At 42.3% G+C, this 22,198-nt stretch overlaps 1 long non-coding RNA gene across 1 annotated transcript in view; it reads left to right on the top strand.

Annotated features, from left to right (window-relative positions):
• LOC116913908 overlaps nucleotides 1-17,852 on the top strand; it is a 196,944-nt gene extending 179,092 nt beyond the window's left edge. Inside the window, exon 2 of the long non-coding RNA XR_004389646.1 lies at nucleotides 17,711-17,852. This is a non-coding gene — a long non-coding RNA (uncharacterized LOC116913908). The remainder of the gene's footprint in view (nucleotides 1-17,710) is intronic.
• Nucleotides 17,853-22,198: the final 4,346 nt, after the last annotated feature.

Consider the following 22,198-nt stretch of genomic DNA (forward strand, 5'->3'; position numbering starts at 1 on the left):
ATGTTTATTTTGTAAAACATATAGATCACTGTGGTGTGCTTAATCTTATGTTTACTTCATACAGCAAAATATCTGAGTAAATAATACTTATTTGCTCCTTGCATTTTTACTAGGAAGTGTGGGCACGTAGAGAGAAAAACAAGCTAATATTTATACAGACACTCACACACCAATACAATATATCATGGCCCACACTACATCCTGTAGTCATTGAGGGTCTCAAAAGAGCTAATTATCAAATATTTTCTTGACTTTCACAATTTTGGGGGCTTTTGGGGGATATTTTTTGTTGTTGTTGTTGTTTTGTTTTGTTTTGTTTTGTTGGGCTGATCCTATTCAACAAGTATCTCCCTTTCTGACCTCCCACTGCTTCAAATCTAGAATCAGGTCCTCCTTTTCAAATCACCTGGTGTTTTCCTGCCCTCTTACCTTTTTGACTTAAAATTCCATTGGTGAATTCTTCATTCAGTCTAGTTTGCAAGGAACACCTACTTTTTAAATAAGGGAAAGCATACTGGTATGTGCCGTGGAACTAGCTGCTCCTTAGGAAAGTTGAGACAGGTCTGGAAGGGAAAAGGAGCAAAGCTATTTCAATTCTGAAGTCAAAACTCCAAGGAAGGCTAGAAGCCATGTGAGGACCAAGGGTGTTGCAGAGTCTAGAAGGAATGCATGATTAACCATTGAAGACAAAAGAGGGTCACAGAAAGAAAGGGGTAATTAAGCCAAGTCAACCAGCACAGAATACCTGCAAGGCTGATACTCAGCAGAAAGATTAGCCTTCTAGAATGTTTCTCTGGCCTGAGAAACCCAGACCTTAGGAGGTGGAAATATCTAATGTATCTTCATTTCTGAACCTTTGTCCTTTGGTCAGCCTCCCTCCTCAGGATCCTCTCGTGCTCCCAGGGGATGCCTTAAAGATCCAGCAGGTGCCACTCCTGTCTAGGGTAGGCAGAGCTACAGCTTTCACAGTATTTGGACCACTGTCACTGTTAGACTGTGCATCCTGGTGCTTTCTGGCCTGCTCCAATCTAGCCAGCTGTAATTGCGTAGGTGGACAATTCACAGTTTAAAATTTTAAATCAATAAAGAAGAAAAGTAAGCAGTGAGTGGCATAGAGAGTGATTAAGTGCTGTCTGTTGAAGAGCTTTATCCTCTGCCACATTTCCGTCGAAATCCCGAGAAACTTGAAGAAGATGGAATGGAATGAAAACATTAAAATTTATGTCAGATACTGAACACAGTAAAGCAGCTGCAACGATGACAGGTAATCAAAAACTGGGTGACTTTTGGTTCTGATTTAGCAAAATAAGGTCAACACATTCACACCCACAGTACACCTACCAGTTTACAAGAGGACATACAGAATACATGCTCAGGACAACTTAGTTACATGCAATGTGCATGCGTGCATGTGCTCACATAGTGAACCAAGAAGTACTGCGTTGTTACTCTAAGTATACAACTCTTCCATCTACCACTTTGCACTATACTTTGATTTTGATAAAAAGCCAGCAGTACAAGGGGAAATCTCTTCATCAGAAAACTCAATAGAAAGAAAAGGGGAAGCATTCCCAAGACGTTGTCATGTATTACTGGTTATTTTTGGTGGTTAAGAGAATTATTTGAAAACAAAGAAACCTTTCACAAAGCCTCCAAAATACAAAAGATTTAATAACATTTACATCTGTGTATCAGCCATGTCTGTAACGCAAGTCATGAATAACACATAAACCAGAGAAGAGAAAGCACAGAAGTACTCACACATCATTTAAAATCCAACCCACCCCATCGTCAGTGGAATCAAATACACAGCAGGAACAGTTCCAGTTCATACACACACAATATAGTCATTGAAAATGAAAACATATTAATTATGTTTCTTAAGGTTCAGAGATAGATATCAAGGTTCACTAAACCAGTCCAACTTCTCAATTGAAAAATCTGTACCAAGAGTCCCTCTCTGGACTGCCTCTGGATTTTGAAGGAACTACAGAACGGTTGCTCACGTAGATTTGTCTTGTGTATCACTGTTCAATTAAGTCAGCAGTTGGGGCTCAGTCTTGCCTTCATGCTGTGCTGAAAATGGAGGCTGTTAAAAGTGAGTAGCTTAGGAAAGGAAGAGAGAAGAGTAAAGAAGTAATAGATTTCACTACTGAGGATTACGAAGGTCCAGGTAGCATTCAGTGCAAGTCCACTGTCAAGGTCCTAGAACAGCTCCTCTGGCATCTGTGGGTTTCCAGGAATCTTCTTGGATTTCAAAATGTAGTAGATCCTGAGATTCTATCAGCTGTGGTCCTTGATGGAAAAGGATGAGTTGAGAGAGACGACCTGGGAGTATTTGTTGCTTATTATGTGTTCTTCAAATCAGTATTTACTGTTTGTTCCTAGGAGCTGGAGGCCATTCAAAAACATTCACTTAAGATTAGCACTAAGATCACTAGCTTTCTATTCTCTGCTTTTCCTCTTCTTCCTTTTCCTCTCCTGCTCATTGCATTTCGTCTATCTCAGGGCCTTCCTCTGTAGGTGCTACGACATGCAGAAGGAATTCCCTTCTGTATCTAATTTCAATATGAAGTTTCAGGTCTTTCTTTCACTGCTGCAGAAGGTTAATAGTCCTTTCTCTCTCCACTGTAGATGTGCAAATCCTAGATAGTGTTTCAGCGCAAGTGGAGTGTAATTCCTAAACAATATAGTCATTCTTGTTTTAAATGAGAAATATTTCCATTATTCCTGATGTGTGCGTGCGTGCGTGCGTGCATGCGTGCGTGCGTGCGTGCGTGTGTGTGTGTGTGTAGAAATGAGCAAGACCCTGAGAGATGAGGCTTCTACAGAGAGGGAAGCTACACCCATCGTGGAGAAGTTTGTACATTTACACATTTAGGTTTTAAATGTCGTGTTGCATGCTGGGCCTTTTAGGCGCTTGGGATTATGTATAATAGATGACCTGCATTTACAGAGATGCATGCTATACAGATGTAAATGTTATTATAGCTTTTATACTTTATGTTCTTGTTGAAAGATCATTTTGTCTTTGAGTAATACCGCCATTCAATTCTTTCTTGGGGGGAGGGTGGCAATCGAGGAGGGGGTTATCTTTAAAAGAGAATATGAACTCGATATTGCACATCATATATTTCTTAAAAGTAATTTGGAATTTTAGGGTCTGGGATTGGGGCTGACTGATACACTGCCGTGATGAGATATAACCCTTTGAAAATAACAGCACCCGCACATGCCTGCATCTGCCCAACCTCATAATTCACTTTCACATTGGATTATGGATGTCTGCGTTCACTGAGTCTATCTTCCCTTTAGGTATTATTTCAGCCCTTTGAGATAATAAGGAAAGTTTAATTGCGTTGTTAATTGATTTTTTGCACAACATTATTACCTTGATTGATTGCAGAGTTGATGAAAATGTTAGACACAGGCAGCGTGGAGTCTCAGCCGGGCAAGGAGTGGGAGCCTTGTGGAGAATAGATAACCTTGATGTTAAGGGCTATATCCTTCAGATATGTCTTCCCGTGACATATTGATGGCCCTCGAAAAGGGAAAAGCTGATTGTATGCAGAATGCAATCATTAAACCCACTTCAGCTCACTGTTGATTAATTTGTTTTTTCCTGAAGGATCTAGTTATAGGGAAGGCCTCACTTGTACCAACTGCAACCATTTTCTAGGCCCCAGATGGCTTAACCCTCTAGGTGAAGAGAAGAAATGAGGCTGGTGCGGCTGAGGGTGAGCGGAGGGAGGTGTTTGATGCTCACAGGCATTTTTATCCCCTAGGGAACGATCATCCAACCTCCGAAAGTATTAGTCCCTCAGTTAGGGCATCTATACCCAGGAACCCTTTGCTTAGGGTATAGGATAAGGCCATTAGGTCTTGTTTAGCAAGGCTTATTCTCCACCTTGCCATGGTATCTATGGATGACACATGACAGGAATGTTTTTATTTAAAACTTCTACAAGCTTACTCCCATGCTTGGTGACTTGTGGTGTCACTGGTCGGTGTTTGTGTCTGTTAGCTTTCTGTCACCACGACCAGATGCCTGGGACAAAGGACACTAAGACAGATGGCTTGGGAGAATCTATCTGTAATCAGCTGGCCCTGTTGCTCTTCAACTTGTCCTGAGGTGGTACCATGCTAGAGTTTGTAGGATAGGAATCCTTGTATCCCACTTACAGAGTGGGTACAAAATAAATAAATAAAAGGGGGAAAAGTCCCTTTGTCCCCTTCTCCAAGGCCATGCCTACAATAACTTTTATTAGTCAATTTTTCACTGTGGTGACAGAATACATGAGCAAAGTAAGTATATGGAGAAAAAGGTTTCATTTGGTTCATGGTTTCAGTTTATCATGGTAAGAAAGATGTGGCAGAGAGGCCCACCTCATGGTGAGCAGAAAGACCAGGAAGAAAATGCCCATGCTTCCAGATTTTGTCCCCCTTTCCTAGATCCTAGCCATTGAGATTAGTCAAGGCAGTAATCTTGACCTTATAATCTTCCCTGGAAAGCCCTCACATGTGCTTCGCAGCCCCATCTGTTGAAAGTCAACCATCATACCTAGCCTCCTTCTACTAGAGGTCATCATGTCCCAACATCTGGGACTGAGGCTCTTGTGTCAGAGAGGTTCATGAGAGACATCTGTGGTCCAAACCACAGCAAGATGGGCAGCAGTGAGAATCTGGAGGTCACTAATATACCTGCAATTAACTTCTCTCCCTACACTGAATGAATCTTCCAGGTGTCACCATTATCGCCACGTCTAGAAACATCTTCATTGTCCTCAGATACAGGCTGATTGATAAATCCAGTCTTCCTCCTCTCTTCACCCCTCCTGATCTATCACTATACCCAGAAACCATTTGCTGAGATCTAGGGTAAATGATACAGCCACTATAGTTTGTTTAGCAAGGCCTTGAGGCTTGGAATACAGGTTTCGGGGACAGGATTGACTTTACAAACACTCTAATGCATTAGAAAATCTCTGCATTCTAAGGAGGTGGGTAGCTTCCTCTGGAGTCCTGTCACTTTAGATGCTTTTCACTTATGGAACATTCTGTCTTATTTTGCCCTATCTTCCCTCCATGGCTCTCTCTATTACTCATTTAAACCAATTTTTAATTGCATAGCATTGTTGGAGGCCAACCAAAAATTACATCATCTTCCTGGGGTCATGTGGGCTTCAAAGGCAAGAAGAGAAATGGTTCAGGAACACCCCTACCCCACCTCAGCACCACAGAACATCACGGTGACAGCCTTGCTTTTCCTGTCTGCCCCACCTCCTCCATTACAAGTCTTTCTTCTCCTCTACTAACCACTGGTGCACAGGGAGTGTAATATCCACAGTCTTGGCCCTCAATTACTGTAATGGCTTATAATGAGATTTTGGCCAAGTAGCAGGTAGCTGGTTATTGCTTCCTGCTCAGCGTGGGCAATGTCTATGCTGTTAATTTGTGTTGCTGAATGTGGCTCAGAGCTGGGCATCAAACTGTCAGAGCCAGATGTATTCTATTAGGCTATACTGGACAATGGGCAAACGTTGTTTTTCCAGGATGGAGGCATGTTAACTTACCACAGGGTGAATCCTGACAAATAAGAGCCAAACTAACACAAGGAGTAATGTCCTAAGCCTTCAAAGTAGTACATTCCAGGGACAGATAACACCTGGCACCACCTACTGTCACTAATGTTTCTCTGTCTGGGACTGCTCCATTGACAGGCAAAAAAATATATATATATATATACCCTTCTTACTATTGCTGGGGAGACTGGTGACTTCATTAAGTTTTAATGAGGCTAGCCCTAATGAAGGCCTTTCTAATGTGCTTTGTATTTACTAGGCTTTCATCTTGAGCGAGAAATGGGGTACAGAAAGTTTCTAGTGCTCTTATGTGCTTCTTCCTCTTTATGTACACACGCGTGTGCGTGGATTTACACACACATATGTAAAAGTGTATGTTAAGGGGGTGGGGGATGGGTAGCTGAAGACATTCAGGAATATAGTTTGTTAGTGCACAAGCATATTATATTGTGTTTCTGCAACAATAGACTTTAGGACACATACAGAGAGAGAGAGAGAGAGAGAGAGAGAGAGAGAGAGAGAGAGAGAGAGAGAGAGAGAATGAGAATATGAAGGAGTGAAAGAAAAGGAGGGAGGGAGAGAAGTGTGTAGAAGGAAGGGAGAGGCAAAGTAAGCTTCTTCCAATTAGATCAAATATCGACAGATTGTCTTTGTTTTTCTTTGAGAGAGGCAATTTTGACTATCCTGGAATTACAAAAAATTATGGTACCATCTATGTAGAAACAGTTCACTTGAATCCTAATGGAAGGCACATGGAGGCTGGGCCAATGAGCTCAAGGAGGAAGCTCTTCACTTAATTCTTCATGGGCTTGAATTACAACAAACACAGTTGTTATGACATTTGCTTAATTTTGTCTGAGCATCCCATTCCCCCCCCACACACACACATCTCTTTTCTAGAAACTCCTGTTTATTTTCAACAGCTCTTTTGATAAACTTTAGCCCAAGGAAGCACACAGAACAGTAGAGAAAGCCCTGCCTCCACCGTTTGATGCTAGCCCTCTATAAGAACAGATCTAAAACCCAAATGTGGACATCTTCTCCAGGACACAGCCAACACCCCTGCATGCTCTCTGCAGAAGAACCCCACTGCTCAGGTGTGCTCACAGAGGGGCCTGGAAGTTTTGAGGAAGAGCAAAGATTATCTGGAAAGTTGTTTTCCAAATTCCCCCTGCCCTGTACTTCATAAATCATGTTTTACAGGCTCACCCCCAGTCTTACCCCATTCTATAGCTTTCTTCTCCTGTTAATGCAATCAGGCTGCCACTAAAATAAAACAGGAAAAAAAAAGGAGAAAGCTTTTTCTCCTTGCAGTGCTGAAGTTTGAACTAGAGGCCCGACACTGTGCTAGACAAGAGCTCTACCTAGCTTTGGTCAATCATTATTTATCTATTTTGGTGCCATTTATCTTTGTGGCTGTTCTTAGGAAGCAAATAAAACTTTCATTTACTAGGATGCAATACAGCAAGATTTTCAATTAACCAGATTCTTTGTGTCTCTGATTTTAAATACAACTAAAACTAAGGTCATTTACTTTATCAAAGAAAAGAGAATTTGTCAAAATAAGCAAATTTCTTGACCCAGACTCAGACCCACTAAATGGGAAGTTTTGGGGGTAGTTCCTATGCAGGGAAAGTCAGAGAGAACCAATGTCCTAGGGACAGAACACCCAACTCTTTAGCTTGTCAAATGTATTGGCCCCGAAGTATTCTTAGACCATTGTACTCAGTCCACAAATATCAACTTGGAAATGGGGAGACATCTCATTGGGAAGCAAGCATCAGGACCGATGTTCCATCTCTTAGGACCAGCATGATAAAGCCAGGCATGCTGCTATGTGCTTATAACCCCAGCCTAGGGATTCCTGGAAACCCAGTGTAGCCTAATGGGTAATCTGTACACCGGCAAAAGCCTGTCTTAAAAGATGTAATAAATTGAAAAATGACATGTGAGGTTGCCTCTGACTTCCACCACCACCCTGTACAAATTATTCACTGAGCACCTGAGAATGTAGCTTAGGCTTTGTGGTGTGTGTGGGAATCTGCTATCTGAACCTTTCTGGAGTCCGTGCAGAGGAAGGATGCTGTGGTCCTGCGTGGCATGCATTTCTTCACTCTCATCTTACTTCCTGATTGTGTCATCCTCACTGGAAACACTGCAGTCACTCTGCCATATCTAGTGAGGTTGTTGTTTTATGGGTGAAAGAAAACTCAAAGTTTCCACTTAATCATGAGTTAATAATCTAATTAATTAACCAAACCCAACCTTTCCTTTGTGGCTGGTGAGTCGCATGACTGTTACCTTGAGGGAATGTCTGGAAGGAGGGCAGGAGCCCTGTCAATGCTTGCTGGAGCCGCAGCTGCACTCTGCATTCTGTTGCTTGGGGTAGGGGGAGCAGAACCTAGCAACTGGATTTTGTCTTCTTCATGGGTTGAATCCCTGTACTTATTTTCATCCCATATGATTCTAGTTCACAATGCTGTTTCCTGGACTTTAAAACCAGGTTGGGCTTGATATCTTTGGAAGCTGAAAATATCAATGCCTTATGGGATGGGAGGTCACTCAGTTTCTGTTCTTGGTGTGAGTGATGACTCTGGACCAGATATTCTGCGAAAGGAAGAAAGACAGTGGTTGGGTTTTAAGCAAGAAATACCTGCCCTTATAAAAAGAAGCAACCACAAGTTTTGTGTATCATCCCAATGGACACTTTAGTCAGAAAATAAAAATAACTTTTAAAAGATGCTCTCAGATAATGGTAACTCCATGCCAGCGGATGACACTTTCCTTTGGGGAGACCCATGGTGCATGTACTTTTGTTTTCTTTCTCTAAGAGAGGATCTGTCTTTATTAGTTTGCATGCTACTTTACATCTATTCAGGTAACATTAACAACAAAAAAAACAAAACCCTGAGCTAAAATTAATCATAGCTGGTAAGGAAAATCAGTTCCTGAAATTGAGGCAGAAGGAACCTAAAAGTGTCAGAGAGAGGGGGGCCTTTGGTAGCCTCAGTCCCAGATAGCCTTCAGCCCAGATTGGGTAAACATGACATATTGATCATTACAGAATGTGTAATTGGTGACCACAAGCACAGTGTGGCTTTAATGGCCTTCCCTGAATAGTTGCCCTTATTTATGTAAAGAAAGCTGTAGCTGTTTCCTAACTGCATGCTGCCCTCTAGTGGCTACAATTCTGACTTCAAAAGATGATGAGGAAAAGATAAATACAAAGATATTTTGAGTGGTGGAGGGGTGCGACTGTGTCTCTCTGTTTCTGTCTCCCTCCCTACCTCCCCCTACTTCCCTTTTGCCTCTTCTACTTCTCTCTCCCTTTCTCTCCCTTTCTCCCCCTCTTCCTCTCTTCCACTCCCTCTCTCCCTACCCCCACCCCGGCTCCTTTTGTCTGAAAGATTTCTTAGTTCTCTTAAAACGGAAACATGAAGTCTTCACACATGACCACTGTCCATTTTGAGTGACAGCCAGGGTGAGATCCATCCAGGAGTTGCTGGAAAGGCATCTCGTGAATTGCACCTGATTTACATCCCATCTTAGCATGCACTTTGGAATCTAACTCTTCTCAGATCCTTGATGCCCCTCTCCTGGCAGACACTATAGTCCCTGTTTCCCTCCATGAAAAAGTAGCAAAGGATAAGCCTAGGTTCTGTTAGTGGTGATCTTTGAAGTTTGCAGGAGACCCTTGTGTCTGTAAAAAAGATTGAACAATTAAATCATACATTCGAAAAATGATATAATGCTATAAAAGCAAAATTTCCTTTCCTGCTTGAAAAAGACCAATGTGTGGTTATTGTCACCTTAGAGGGAGACCATTTTCTGGCTCTATAAGTGAAGGACTTCCCTGAAAATGAGTGCCCTCAAATCCTGTCCCAGCTGGGGAGTTCTCTGACACTCAAAAGGAAATACTTTTAAAGGAAAATGTAGCATTCTGTGTCTTACTAGAGAGTTCAGGAAAAGGCAACGTAACACTTACAATTGGGCTTAAGTAAACTGCTCCTTAGGACATCAGGAAGAAGGGTGTTTTCTGCTTTTATTTCTTACTTGGGACAGAAGAGACCTGAGAATGCAAAACCGAATAAGTAAACAAACAAACAACAAAAGCTTGGATCAGTAAGCTTTCCAATCTTATTTCTGAAGAGAGAGGGGACTTGTTCAAACAAGGAAAGTGGATTTGGTCTCGTATTTCTGCTAGGTCTCTGTTTGATGGAAATTTGTGTGTGGATGCGAGAGACAAAGGGCTGGTGATGTTAAATGCCAGGAAAGAGGGAGTGCTCTGGCTCTGAGGCTCTTTCACAGTGGGCCTGCTCTTACTGCAAACGAAATTGAAAGGACATGTGAGCAAAGGCCCAGGGGCTCTCTTCACCATGATTCTTGGTGGACACATGTTCAGCGATGTCTAAGAAAGTCCGTAGCCTTTTCCACCAGGTCATGATATCCATGGGCTCAAGGAGAGACAGCAGGGATGGTGACTGGGGGTCCCCTCAATTGACAGAGATTTCTAAGATTTGTACACACAAAGGAAAAACATGTCTTGCTATGCAGAAAAGGGGTGTGTGTGTGTGTGTGTGTGTGTGTGTGTGTGTGTGTGTGTGTGTGTGTGTGTGCTCCTATCCTCCCCTTCCCAACTCCTTTTCCTCCTGAGATGACACGCTTCATTTCCACTGCCCTGGGAGCCCAGAGCGTATTTTCTACAGACTCTGCTTTATCACATGTCAACCTGTCTGCTCATTCTCACCCTGAGCTGTCCAGCCTCCCTGGTCTGGAGGCAAGGATGCCTGCCCATCACAGTCACCTCACTACAGTTAGATCCTTTCCCCCTGGTGCTTTGTTTCCTTCAGATACAGGGTGAGGCCTGACACGGCCCAGCATCTGGCTGAGCAGGCTTCACAATCTAGACTCTCAAGGGATAGTTATGAGCCATTCCTCAGGCCATCTCCCAAGAGTTTGATCACTGAGGCCAAGCACACATTTCTCTAAGTTTAATCTGAGAGGCTCTTTGTCTGCATCCTAACCTTTGGATTAATGGCCGTATTGTGAGAGCTGACTTTGTGTTCACTGTGTTTACAGAAAGCAGCTTGTCATGGCCCCATAATTTGAATCTTGTTTTATATCTAGAATGTTCACACTAGGCTCCAGGTGCTAAGAAACAAAAACCGTCTTTTAATTTATGATAAGGATTGTCAGTAGAAATAATCAGCCTGAGGGAAAACTGACAGCAACTGAACCTTGAATCTAATATGATTTATCATAGATAAAAACACTGACCCAAGATTTACATCCCAAGATCTTGAAAGACACACAAATTCATAGGGTAGGATTAACCTTGGTAGAAATAATGAAAAAAATAAAACGAAATCAGCCAGAGATAAATGTGGTAAAATGTGACCAAACATTCCCAGACAGCTCACCTTTCCTGTTGTAATTCAGCAACACACAAATTTACTCCAGGAAATAGGGGCTCTCTTGCCACTAAATGATGTCGGAAAAGACTTGATGTCACTAGGCAATGTTCATAGTTTGCAAAAAAAAAAAAAGTAGAGGAATATTATATGGGAATGAAGTCATGCTCCTCTGAAAGGAGGAAGAAAAATATTAAGAACACAAAATGTTTGACTTGGTATTTAAGAAGCAAGTAAGGAGTTAAACTGTCAAAATAGAACTTGCTGTGCATAACTTGTGCTTTCTCAAAGAAAATTTATCAGGCAAGTTTATACATGTTAGTACATGTAAGCCAGAAGGCAAAAATATCCTGGAGGCTAAACTGGCAGCATTCGGTGACCACTCCTACACAGTAGCAGGATCCAGAATAAGTACACCCTAGTGCTTCTCAAGAGCTCCTTTGTGTACTACTGGAGGCCATGCCTGAAGGTGGGTCCTGCAGTCAAAAGCAAGGACAATGTCCAGTGCATCCTCCACTCAGCCATGGGGAGGAGAGCCAGTTAGTGCCATGGTAACTGTGGTACCCGCCATCTTCAACTGACGATGATGACTATAAGCCAAGACACCTGACTCAAGTCTTGGCCTATTGGTTTGGGAAGGAAGGAAGGGTCACCCTTTCCTTTTCGGTTGAACTAGAAATCTTGTTCGACTTCTCAGATGGGACTCAGAGGCAAATGGAAGACAATATGTCTAGGCATGGAGGAAGGACTTGGTCTTTCTTCTTCTAGAAAAACTGCTTCCCTACATGGTATCTTTCTTCCTGTCACTTTGCTTATAGCAACTTATACTGAACCTTGTGTGGGACCTGTATGCTTGTGACCCTGCTAGCTCCCTCTGAAATCCACAAGAGAACTAGTAACACGTCACATGGCTGAGATTAGGTTATTGAGAGAACACTTTCTCAAGGGTGTAAACCGTTTGTGCTTCTTGGTTTTCTAGGTACAACTTGACTCCTATGCACCAAAAACCCAAGCACGTGGGGAACAGGACATTCCTTTCTGGTGCATGATGTTTTCAGCTCTGAAAGCCAGATAGTATTCACTTCACTTTTTTCCTTCCAGTCAGACACTGGGATTGCTGTATTTTTTGAGGGGGAAAGGTGTTGAAAATGACAATATCATCAGTATTGAAAAACAGAACCTCTTTTCCTGCTGCCCTGCCTCTCCTTTAGTAAGGCATATATTTAAGCTGCCTACTTTTTTTAATGTTTGAAATGTAGAAAGGTCATATCAGAGGTTTAAGATAAAAGTATACAGGACTAAAAATTACAAATTTGATAGGATCCGTTTAAAATGTTTATGCAGATATACATGCAGATATGTGCATGTACATGTGTATGTATATGTATGTGTACGTTCCTAAATGTATTTAGCAGATTGCCACTGCCTAACCTCCCCTATACCATACTCTGTTGTTAGGACTGGGTGTTGGAAGTGGAGGAGGAAGGATATGGATTTACATAGTATCCCATGGTTATTTTGTTCTAGAAACTTCCACATTGGCCCAGAGGGACTCTACTGCTACATTTTCTTTCTCCGCTACTGGCCTTCTCTCCCTCTTCAGAGCATGCCATCATTTTCTGCCAAGACCACATGACTCTGTGTCCTTCCTTTCTTTTGAGATATTAGAGATCTCTGTTCTGCTATCTTTGCCACTGTCTAGTAAGTGTCACGTGGCCACAGTCAGAGTATAGTCTCCTTGTCAGTGTGGCACTACACTCATGCCCAAGACAAGAACATTTAAAGTGGTGATTACCACAAGTATCAAAAAGGCTAAGACTTCATTTTTCTATTTTACAAATTAGTGGTTTGATCTGCATCAAAAGTAAACTCAGACACTCTAATGGGGTAGTCTCTGGAGACATGGAGTTATATCAAAGCTCGTGAGATGCAGGGCTGTTGGTGGTCAGCACTCCCAACAGGGAATATGAACTCTGAGTTGCTGACATATCCACTGAAGAGTTTGAACTCAAACTCAGTACTCTGATTGGTGCTATATTATTGGGATATGAATACACGTCTTTTAAGACCTAACAGTATAATTGGTCACATTGATCATACCTCCTCCATAGGAAATAAGGAACCAATGCCCCCACTTCACAAAAATAATGCTTAAAAGTACCATGTTGCCTATTTCACAATTCAAAAGGACCTGCCATGGTTATCTTTGTCTTCATCTACAAATGGGAAAGACAGGGACAATATGGGACCAATGTCCATGGCCAATAGACATGAGGGACAGATTGTAGGATGAGAAGCCAGGATGGAGTCTGTACTGGACTTGTAGAGGGATATGCCAGGATCCCCACCCCAACCCCAGCTATGTCTCTAGAATGGTCCCTGTCACTACAGTGGGTATCTAAGAAAAGAGGCCTATTCCCACTCACTATGCAGTGCAAACCTGCATAATCAGAACACTCAGTGCAGAGGATAGGAGCATTGAAAAGATAAAGGACCTCTTTAAAACAGATTTTCCCCCACGCATTTTTTTCATAATTATAGCTTTAAGAGCTTATGTGATGGGAAAAACTGGCTACTTAAGAAAAATTAGGAGTCTCATCTGGCAGGAGAAAATCCCCCAGGGGACAGTGCACTGCCGTTTTTCAGAGCCCCCCAAAGAAACCCCCGTACCGACATCTGCACATTGGCCTGATGTATAGCCAGCCTGCCTCACTATGGCCAAAGCCTTGTGTTTTAATTAAAAACACTCTGCATGCCACTAAATATGGTGTCTCCATCCATTTCTGCAATCATGGAGTCTGAGGAGATAAACAGAATCCATTGCAGATGTGTCAGAGGCTACGGCCTACTGACTCACAACCACATCCCAAATTCCAGCCTCTGAGAACCTCCCTGTGAAAATACAAAGTGCAAACAAATGGCCCCTTCTGCAGCTTTTCACAGCCTTGGGCAGTTTTTCTAGTTGAGGAAGAAGGTTGGAAGAAGGACAGGAGCTACCCATATGATCAAATGACTTCATAAATGACTTCCTTGATAAATAAAAGTCCTCTGGCCACATATGGGTTTGTACCAGGCTGCTCCCTTTTCCCTTCTTAATGTCTTCTTTTTGTTTTTAAGGTCCAAAAGTCAAATATTTTGAGTAGTTGCCTCCCTTAATTTAATCATCTGTATGTCTCTAGGCAAACACCAGCAGCTAGGTTTTATTTGGGGTTGCCCAGGCCACCCCTGGGCCTTCCCAAAGCAGCCCCCACCTACAAGAGTTTAACTACACAACAGTCCTCTGGTCACCGTAAGCCACCCAGATATCAATGGGGAAATGTTATCCCCTGCACAGCCCAGGGTGAGATAGGTTACTGTAGGCCCTGACCCCATAGCTCCCACAGACCAAAGCTGCCAGGAGCTTGATGGGCATGGCTAGTTTTGGAATGATGTGTAGAAGAAATATGCCAGTACTTCAGGAGCAGAGGAAAAAGGATTGCATGTTAGGAAGTGATGTCAGCTTGCGTTAGAGTCCCAGACAGTGCTCGGATGTCCTTGGCATAATATGGCGCTGGTATCTCTGTCAGCATCTCTGTTTTCTGTCACCATGCACAATCCTGGGCCTGTCTCCAGTCCTGACAGTGTCTTTTCAGATCAGGTTAGTGCCAGCCCAGAGACCAAGTCGGCTTCCCAGCACACAGCCCCTTTGTTTGAAGTCTGCCCTTTTGTCATTAACGCACTCAATGTCTATTTAAATCTGACAGTGAGTGCAGTATCTGTTTTCCCATCAAGAGATCATTGACAATATTAATAACTCACGGCCTTGCCTCATTTTCCAAGTGCTGACACCTAGCCGCTGCCTCCTGCATTCATCAAACAGCCCTCTCTCGCCAGGATGTCTATAAACAGTCTTGCTTCCAGGCCCAAAGAAACAGGGCAGGCCTTAAAAAGGACTTTTATCAGTGCCAACCATAAATGTGTGAGCATGGCTCAGAATGCAGCCCAGGCCTATGTTCCAGGAACACTGTTTTCCATCTGTTTGCATCTAGAGTGGAAATTCAGCATGGAGAGGGATGGAGAGAAAAGATATAGACTGCCCGAATGTGCAGACAAGTTTATGGAAAGGAGTGCAGCCATGGTAGACAGCGGTGTGTGTGTGCACATGACTGCCTGTCATGCAGTTTGCTCATGAGAAGGACTGTGTTCCTTACAATATCTGGCAGCCCTATCCCCATCTTTTTATAAAAACGCATGCTGTCCTGGTACCGTAGAAAGAAATTAACATCCTTTGTACTGGGCCTCCAGATTTTTTGAGGGTTGCTTGAATCAGCCAGGTTTAAGACCTTTTTAAGTCTTTTGTGGGGTTTCCCATGCCTCTGAGGCATACTCATCGAAGCCACTGAGGGAGGTAGAATGTGACCAACCCAGCCCTTAGACCACCAGGGTTCTGGCATTAATGATGATGTCAGCACAACTCTAGGCAGTACAAAATACAATAAAGGGAGCAGCTCTGTGCCAAGAGCTGAAAGAATGGGTCACAAGAAAGATCTGAGTGAGGTTTCACACAAGCTCAGTATTTCCAGGCACTAGACCAATACCGAAAACCAGAAACTGGGGACTAGGGACGTGGAGGGACAGGAAAGCCAAGTCAAGCAGGAAGAGAAGCCCACAATAAAGCCGTCTATGGCAACACAGCAAGAAAAGAGCCAGGTCCCAAATGATGTCATCCTGTTCCTCCTCCAACTCCGAGAGCTCCTGGGCCCTGGGTAATTTTCAAGTTTGCCTCTGATTATCCAATGCAGGTCAGATCTACACTACCCTTAAAAGTTTCTACATGACATTTTAATCCTTACTTAAGAACGAAGTTTAGGGAATGTAGAGGTGCATCGAAAAAGTACTTGCTTTGCAAGTATGAGAACCTGAGTTTGATTCCCCAGTGCCCATATAAAGTAAAGGCAGTGTACAGCTGTGTACATCTGTATTCTCAAGTGGTGGAGCTTGGCAGAAGGAACCTAGCAGCCTGTTGGTCAGCCAATCTAGCCAAATCCAAATCCATGTACTCCAGGCCAGTAAGAGAAAACAAAACAAAACAAAACAAACAAACAAACAAAAAACCCAGTAGATGGTATTTGTGGAAAAAGAGGAAGACAGTTAACTGACATCAACCTGTGACCTCCATAGATATATACATGTACACATACCTAATACACATGCACCTATACCCATCCCCCTACACACATATATACATATACCTACATCCATACACATGTACACATACCCACATCCACATACCTACTACAATACACGCACACTAATTCACACACACACACACACACACACACACACACACACACACAAAGTGTATAAGTTTGTAACACTAGCATGTCAGGTGGAGAACATGGCTGATCTCAGATCAATGAAGAGTGCTGAATACTGCTATCACACCGCCAAACTGAGGAAATAGGAATCATGTGCACAGGGAGTGACTATCATAGGCAGGCGTGTGGCTTGTGCATTGTTCTTTTATGACTATTTTCTTTCTTTGTTTCCTGTGTACTTCAGAGATTTAAGTCTCATTTGTCCTCAGACAACTCTATGCAAGAGAATTTTAGGGTAGTTCTTCTAAGGTTGGAAAGAAAAAAAAAAGGATGGTAAAAAAGGATGACATTGGCCAACAGAAGTTATAAATATTTTCTTGTGAGAACACTTTTTAAAATAATCTTATAGACTTTTAACTATAGCCGGTGCCTTCTGGATATTTATTCTGTAGTGATGAGCATCAAAACCAGACACTTCCACATTCTAGGCAAGTACTATTTTTCCAAGTTACTGCCTTGGCTCTTGATGGCTCTTGATTTCTCTTTTTAAAGAGTCTCACTATGAAGCTAAGGTTAGACTCCAACTCACCATCCTTTCACTATCCACCCAAGTACTAGGGTGACAGGCATGCACCTCCAGGCACAGGACATTTTGTTGGGGCTATATGTAATATGTAAGGATGAGTTGATTAGTGCATCTGCCCCTCTTCTAATGCTGTGCTTCATAATGAAGTGTCCCACAACCACCATGAAGGACAGGAAAGTTTCATAAAGAGCCAGAAATTATATATGAATATATAAAATTGAAATTGAAGATGAAAATCAAGATCTTTTTAACAGGAGAGATGAGTTGCCTCAACCTCAATGTGGTGCCTAGCAGTGGGGACATCTAATGTCAATGGCACTTATTACTGTCTGTACGGTCTTCAATCAGCACGGCCTCTCTTCTTTAATCACCCAGCATGGACTTGAAGACCCCAGGATTTTGAAAATTCTCTCTGGAAGTCAACAATATTGATTTCCAATAAAGGACTTCAAGATAGTCACATTCTACAAAGATTATCCTGTGGCCTTCGCTTGGGCTAGGTTCATCTAATTTAAACTTAATTTTTTATTCTTAGTTCTAAACTGAGGAAATCAGGGGGGTGGGAATCATGCTATATTTTGGGGAGCCATTTGTCAAATTAGGAAATTTCTAATTATGCAAAGAAATCACACGTAAAGCTGTTATTTCTAGCACTCTATACTTGGTAGTAACATTTCAATACAAGGTCACCTCTATGGACCAAAAGGTATAGTCTTTGTCATCTTAGTCTACCTCCCATCAAATTAGCAATCATCATGCATGCCTGTAATAATAACTGGATTTCTGAACTATATGAATTGTGCCACCAGTAATGATTTTCCTTTCTGTTTACAGGTATCTTGGGGAAAGGTCGTTATTTTTACTATGGAAGAAACTCAGAGGGTAACAGGTTCATCCGAGATGACCAGCTCTGAAGCTAAATTCTGCACACGTTAGCCGATTTCATGACAATAAAATAGAAAAGCAAGAAAAACCACAGGCTGCCTCCTGTCTCTCTAAGAAGGCTGTGACTTCTGCCTTTCAGTACCTTGTGCCTACTTTGCCAGGCCTGTCACAGTCATCTACCTCCCTTAGACTCAGTGGTCACAGAGAGATTGACATGATTGCCCCTTAAGCAGGTCTCATCCACCAGGGTGACAGACAGTAGTGGCGCAGCACCAGGGCTGACAGCAGGAACACCATGACAGATTGCCTGGTCTCTCCATTGCTCACAGGCAAGCAGGGGTCGCACCTGGGGCCTCCTCAGGCTTGCTCACAAGCTGTGGTATAGTGAGAGAAGCTCTCCTGGGCTTGCATTCTGAGTCAAGTCCTCTGATATCACTGAGCCCTTGGGCTTATTCTCAGTGGAGTAGCCACTGGTGCAGAGAAAGGGCACATCCTCTTTATCCCTTCAGACGGCAGAGTAGGCATTATATTAACTAGTTCATAAACATTGTCTTTTATCTTTGACAATGAGTTTCCATACATAACCCTTCAAGGACACAACTTCTCAAGCAAGTCATGTGTTTATGGGTGGTGTCACAGTACAATTCCTGAGTTTCCCAAAATCCCTGACTACAAAAGCATTTTTCTTGTGGTTGTTCGAAATCTACTTGTCCTGAACATGTCCCAGGGTTAGCTTTCCTGGCAAGTGTTTGGCAACACCAGAGATTCTCTTTTGGTTTTTACCATATATGTTCAGCAATGCCTATGGTCAGCCATATTAACCCTAAAAGAACAGGCTTCCATGCCCTTTGGATGCTATTTAAATGTAGTGAGCTAAGGAAAGATGGCATGATGGGCCAGGAGATTAGAAAACAAATGGAAGATTGTAGAAACCACCCAGCAGATCAAACAGGTTTGATAGAACACACACCTTTAAGGTTTCCTGTTTCTCTCAGAATATTTCAGAAGTCAGACCCATCTGACTTCTATCTGTGGTCATTTGCTGGCACTGATATCACAGGAAAGCAAGCACAACCATACTAGCCAAAGGGCTGTCATTTTTGTCTACAATTGTCCCAGTTAAGCCACTCTAAAAGGCATCTGAAAGTCTTCCTGCCCTTGACATACCTTCTTTTCATAGTATGCTGTGTGTTCATTTCACTGGGTAACGTAACTAAGACAGCAGATCCTCCAAAAATCCCTTCAAGTTATAGACAGCAAGAGAGTTGTTAATGGTGAGGCAGTCATTGGGTACTCAGACACTCTGAGCAGCTAGAGAAGGGCCGTCTTTCTCAGATCTAGTCTGTTTACATAGCCTCTGCTGTACTGAGTCAACTGGGCCATGGAATAACATATCTAGGATGAAAGGAGTCCTGCATGGAGATTGCACAACCTCCATTCATCAGCCTGAGACCATTAATAACTAGAGATTATACAACCCACTTATGACCAGGGCTGAGTACCTTCTCTGTTTGATCTACACAACAGCACTGAGAGCTAATGGTTTACATTCACATCATCAGGTCCCACCTTGCCTCTTTGTTTAGAGGCATCAGAACCTTTGGTCCATTGCATATTATGAGAAGCAAGGCTCTGTGCAAGGGCAGTGAAACTAGTCTGATGTCACAGCCAATCTAACAGCACATATATCCCTGTCTTCATAAAAGGCTTTAACCCTGCCTCAAACAATAAAAAAGCACTTGTGAACTGACCACAGAATTTTTCCATCTTTATTTTTCTTACTTGTTTACTTTTCTTAATGTCAGAACCATTTGTATCACGCGCAGGAATGTCTCCCTCAATGTGAGCTTTGGAGGCAAAAACGAAAAAAAAAAAAATTGGAGTGAGTTATTGACCACACTGCTTCCCCCTCTTTGGGCTGTTTGTTTTCTTCCAGAATGGTGTAATAACTTCAATTAAGATTAGCTTTAATTATAACTTGCGTAAAGGCCATCCTGGCAGTATATTCATCTTAGCCGTGGAATTAAAGTGAGTTTGGTTTCTCCTAAGTAGGGATGATGATAATGAATTATTGTTGGGTTGTGTACAATTCTGTTGTCTGTTGAGCAAGATCTGACTTTCTAGACCTGGACTCTGGTCTGAATTGGCAGAGGAGAGAGCCCTGAGTCTTGTTTATCTAAAATCTGTAGGAATTTCCCAAACCATGTTTACAAAGGAGGAAATTACAGGGTAATAAATTCATCTGAAACCCAGACATGTCTCAGCCTCCCCTTTGCACCTGTTTGTCTTCCTTTTGCTGGGCTGCACACGGCTTATTCTTTGGGGAGCAGTCCCAGACAACCCTATTTCCCCTTCCCAAGACACTGGTCTGAGTCCAAAGAACTGGGAGATGCATAGAATTCTGGAGCTCCTTGTTGCCTCTGCAAAGTCAGGGAGACCATCTTTTTCCTAACTAATGTAATTTTATAGAACAATTTGTTCCTGGGGGAGTGCTGTTTTAGATTGTGGGAAATCCTATTAAAAGTGCTAGAGCAATCACTTGCTCTTACCTTTACCAGCCTCGCTCATAAACCCTCCATCTGTTTGTTGCTTTAAATAGAAGGACATTACAAAAGATTATCACTAGATCAGGCTGCACGTCTCCATGCTGTATGTTTTCACATATTCAAGTGTATTGAGGAATAAAAGAAAGCAAACTACAGACTAAATGAAAGTGTGTTTGCGTGTGTTTCTTCACACACAAGCTATATCTTCACTACTTCAAAGGAAACCATTTTTCTTGCTCTTTCTAAGAAATAGACTTCTTAGTTAATATGTAGAATGAAAACATTCTATGTGGTGCTTTCTGTCATAACCTCAACACAACCCACAATGTGTTACTTGCAAGGGCAACTTGTCACTGCTTGCTGCCCAGGGGAAATGCTATAGGGCTCACAGTGACTCTTCCTTGTTGCCCATCTGGTGCAGTTCATTCAATGTGACCTTCGTTATGTGCTTATTCCAGTTTTGTTTCCAAGAAACTACTTCCACTGAAAAAGGATGTTACCATTTGTTGACTCTGGTATCTCCAATTTGTGTGGGTATAGTATTGTAATCTGCCTTGAGTAGGAGAGGGGGAAAATGCCAGAAAAAGACAAGTATGCTAGTCACTTGTTTGTATGACAGCCAGGTCAGTGAAGCTTGACATGATATCCTATGTTACTTCTGGTGCTTCCACCACTGTGTTCAGTTTTTACATTTTTAATTATATTTTTATTTGGTGTGTGTATGTGCTGCATGCCACTGTTGGTGAATGAAAGTCAGAGAATAATTTTCTGGAATTAGTTCTCTCCTCCCACCACATGGGTCCTGGAGATGAACCCAGGTTGTCATGCTTGTGGCAGGCACCTATCTATTCCCACTGAGCCACCTTTCCAAAAGCACTATCTTTCAATATTTGAAGACCATCTCAACAACCCAGCTCTCTAAAATCATTGTCTTCCTACAGGATTACCTGAAATTTCCCAGTATTGGCGGTGCTCCACTAGGTAATAACATCAATGTCAGTTGGTCACTCTGTGGTGGAGTAGTAATGAATTGTGTCTTTTGTAAACATTAACATACACACTGTGTGAATACTCTCCTGAAGGAGAGTAGGATGTGACTCAGAGATAAACCAAATCCAAGGCTGAGCTAGGAAAGAGGGTTGATTTCTAATCTGGAGTATGTATTATGGAACATGTATGTAGTAGAACAAGGTTAACATGACTGGCGATAAATAGGAATATCCAAAGGAAGAGCATGGAAATGGTGCAGATGTGGAATCTTAGTGGATAGCGGGATAGATGCTGAAAAGAATGAGAGAAGACAATTTTCTGCTAATCCAAAGATGGAGGACTATTTATCTGCAAAATGAAGTCACATTTGATATCATTGGGTGATGCCACAGGATATACTCAACAAATTTTTCTACCTGGGACAATGAAGCAGTGTAGAGCAGATTAGAGGTGCCATGGGGACACACGTTCCTCTGTATGATGGCACGCAGTACCACTGCTGACTGGTTCTAGCTTGTGTCTAACAGCCTACAAAATCCTAAGATACATTTCCCTAGACTAAAGAAAGAAAAGTGGAAGAAAAGACAATGTTTGGGCAGGAAGATGAGAGAGAAAGCTTTACAGTCTTGTGAGTCTTCGCAAACTCATTAAGTTCAGAGCTAGATGAATACCTGGACAAAGATACCACAACAATAAAGAGAGTTAAGCAAACAGATGAAGACATCTATGTAAGGCAAAGATGCTAACAATAGCTTTGAATACCTCTTTGTCCTTGGAAGGAAACATATATCATGGGCCATACAGACAATATTGCAGTTAACTTTTAGGTAATCAAAATTAATATGCAGAACACCCTAAAAATTAGTTCTTGTCACATCAGTCACTCAATGTAGCCAGTAAT

This window comes from Rattus rattus, chromosome 12, assembly GCF_011064425.1.
Source record: "Rattus rattus isolate New Zealand chromosome 12, Rrattus_CSIRO_v1, whole genome shotgun sequence".
In the NCBI taxonomy this organism is placed as follows: Eukaryota; Metazoa; Chordata; class Mammalia; order Rodentia; family Muridae; genus Rattus; species Rattus rattus.